The sequence below is a fragment of the Nematolebias whitei genome, chromosome 1 (genome assembly GCF_014905685.2).
Source record: "Nematolebias whitei isolate Nwh7 chromosome 1, NemWhi1, whole genome shotgun sequence".
Lineage (NCBI taxonomy): Eukaryota > Metazoa > Chordata > Actinopteri > Cyprinodontiformes > Rivulidae > Nematolebias > Nematolebias whitei.
Genome location: NC_056498.1, coordinates 39,873,357 through 39,876,750, shown reverse-complemented (window position 1 = coordinate 39,876,750; position 3,394 = coordinate 39,873,357). Strand labels below are relative to the sequence as shown.

Sequence of the window (3,394 nt, the reverse complement as noted above, 5' to 3'; positions counted from 1 at the left end):
CTCCACCCTCATTTGCTCCACTCTGGGCCCTTGAGCAAGGCCCTTAACCCCCACCAGCTGCTCTCCCGGGCAGCTCTCTGCTCCACACAGAGGCTGTGGTAGCTCGGTGGTCTGTGGTTGCGTCAGAAGGGCATCCGGCATAAAAACAATTGCCAAGTCTTTCATTGTCGCGACCTCTGAAGAAGGGAGCAGCCGAAACAAGAAAAAAGTTCCTACCTGTCTTGTGTACCTCAGATGGAGGAGTTCAAGTATCTGGGCACCTCGTTCCTGTGTTCTAGTAGAATGGAGTGGGAAATGAATCGACAGATTGGAACCTTGTCCTCGGTAACAAGGGTCGTACTTTGATTAGTTGTGGTGAAGAAAGAATTGATTAGGAAGGGAATGCTCTGGATGGACTGGTCCATCTGTGTTTCAGATCCTGGATACAAGTGACTGAGATAAACATCCTTTGCAGGGTGGCCGGACCCGGTTTTGGAGATCAAGGGAGGAGCTCCCGTCATCCGGGGAGAGCCTGAAAGAGCCGCTGCTTCTTCACATTGAAATGACTCAGTTGAGGTGGTTCGGGAATCCGTACTTTCTGCCTTACACCCTATATATGGGGGCCGAGATGGTGTAGAGGCAGGGCAGCCGGCTTGGGACCCAAAAGTCCCAGGTTCGATCCCCAGTCACTGCACATCACGTGGCGTCTCTGGGCAGCACGCCTCATTCCCAAAATGTCCCCCGGGCGCTTTCAATAGCTGCCCACTGCACCACCTGGTGGTGGATGGGTTAAATGCAGAGACTAATTTCGCCATTGTATGGAAACATACAGTGCTGACATTGTGATGACATTATTATTATTAGTATTATAAGTTGCATCAGTCCAAATATGTGTAAAAAATTGGAAAAATCCATAAATACGTCGCTTCGTCGTTTACGTCACAGCTATTATGCGTCACCACTGGTGGTACCACATCAGTCCGACTGACACTTGTACAAGCAAATGGTCTTTTGTAAAAATGCAAATCACGTGGAACGGTAAATAAACAAAGAAAGGGAAATAGGTGATAGGTTTTTTTTTTGTTTTGAGAAAGCCAAAGCAATCTTATGTAAAAATTCATTCTTTGTTCAGAGACGCTGACTCCTTCACCATGTTGCTCTCTGTGTTGCTGCTGCTGCTGGTCAGCAGAACTCGAGCTTCTCATTTTTATGGCACCGTTATGACCTACTACCCAGGAGAAACTCGTGCGGATGGAACAGTCTCGGTGAGTTAAGCTTCTGTGTCGTGGTTTTATTCTACTTTAAATTTTCATTATACTTAACACCACTTCATTTTAAATCTACAGGTGATTCTTCGCTACAAGTTGAACTATGCATTTTGTAGTAGTGATCCATGGGTTTGCAACGGCAACTGTGGGAACGTAACCCAGAGCCTTTCAGACACCACCGTTGATCAGAGTAGTGGTGATTGGTGTCAGAGAGAAGGAATCATAACTCTTGTGCTTCCCAACAACTCTCCACCTCAACTCGTGTGAGTCCACCTCAGTTCAAAAATATGTTTCTGTTCAAATTCCTGCTAACGTGTGACTAAATTCAAGACTTTTCAACTAAACATCAGCTCTTTAACTGTCCGTAATCAGCTCTGTGGTTCTGTTTCTGGGAATTTAAAGAGGTCTTGATGGGCTTTAGAGATTAACACATACACCACAGCATATCTACTCATCTGGGTTTTTAGATTTTAGGCCAGCCCTACACAGTATAAACACTACTTTTAAAAGGTTTAATGATATGTTATTAGTTGCAGATTCAGGAGACTCTGCTGTACTTTTACTTTTAGACCTGACAGCTGCATTTGTCACAGCTGATCTGAAGATTCTACTTGCCAGGTTGGGGCAATGTGCTATTAAAGGATCTGCACTGAAGGGGTTCAGGTTTTATCTGTTTGACAGGAGTTTCTGTGTAAGCCTTGGAGAATCTGTTTCCTCCTTTGACTCCTTCACATGTGGAGTTCCTCAAGGACCTATTCTTGGACCCATTTTAATTTCCATTTATATGCTTCCTTTAGGCAAAATTCAACATCTCCTTTCATTTTTATGCAGATGACATTCTGGTCTATTTTAATTTGAAGCACAAATATTCTATTTAACTGAAACTCCCACCTGACTGTCTCACTGAAATAAATTCTTGGATGGCTTCAAAATTCCTAAATATTACCGAAGATAATGCTGAAGTCATTTTAGGTCCCAGTGAAAACTTCAGTGCTTCTTCTCTCCTACAGATCTGGCTATCTTGGCACCATTTGTAAAACCTAATTTTAATTTTAACTTTGAGAATCAGATTAGTTCTGTTGTAAAAAGATCCTTTTTTAAATGGTGGTATTTATCTAAAGTAAAATCGTTTTTATCCTTCAAAGATTTTGAACGAGTGAGTGAGTCACACTTTTATTACCTACCAACTAAACTACTATAACTCCTTGTATGTTCACCAAGCTGGTCTCTCCGAACCGAAGCTGGTCCAGAACGCTGCAGCTGGTCTTTCTAGAATTGCGCCGCTCAGGGTGGCTGCATGTTGGAGCCGCTGTTGCTTTCATTCTGATTTGTTACTTTTGAAAACTTTAATTCTTCTTTTTTTCTGGATGTAAATCGCTTTTTCGAATGATTATTTGCTCTGGTATCAGATGCTGTGCAGCTGGAAGGATTTTTACTGAAACCTTTTTACTTTTGGGCATCTGTTATGATGTGTAACCATGACAACAAGGTGTTTTTTTTAAACAACCAGGAGCAGCTGATTAACATCTGAAAAGCTCATATGCCTCAACTACAGCTCCAAATCGCAAATGAGTTGAAAAGGAGGTGCCATGGACGAATTCCCGTCAACCTGGCGGCAGTGTTCGAGTACCTGACCTCCCAAGATCCTGGAGCTGGTGAGAAACTCGGCTCGTGACAACGGGAAGACCGGGATCAACCCCCGGCACCTTCAGCTGTCTGTCCGTGGCGACGAGGAGCTCGGCAGACTGCTGGGAGGAGTGACCATCGCTCAGGGAATTCTGCCGGGCATCAGGGCAGTCCTGCTGCCCAGGAAGACCGAAAGGCCTGCTGGATCTGGGTGGACGGATCGGTATCTGTGGCCAGATTCTTCGGCTTCACTGCAGGAGACACTTCCTGCCCACAGCTATCAGCATCTAACAACTCTTGAATGAAACCAGGATGATGAGCTATGACAACGCTTAATTTCCCTTTGGGATTAATAAAGTATTTTTGAATTGAATTGAACTGAATTTACTCAAACTAAGAAGCTTGAACACCTCTGTCGTGGTGAAGAGAGAGCTGAGTCAAAAGGCGAAGCTCTCAATTTACCGATCGATCTACGTTCCCACCCTCATCTATGGTCATGAGCTTTGGGTTGTGACCGAAAG

General features: G+C 44.3%; 1 protein-coding gene across 1 annotated transcript in view; it reads left to right on the top strand.

Annotated features, from left to right (window-relative positions):
• LOC119410022 (matrin-3) overlaps nucleotides 1-3,394 on the top strand; it is a gene marked incomplete at its 5' end in the record, with an annotated part of 12,482 nt that overhangs the window by 3,029 nt on the left and 6,059 nt on the right.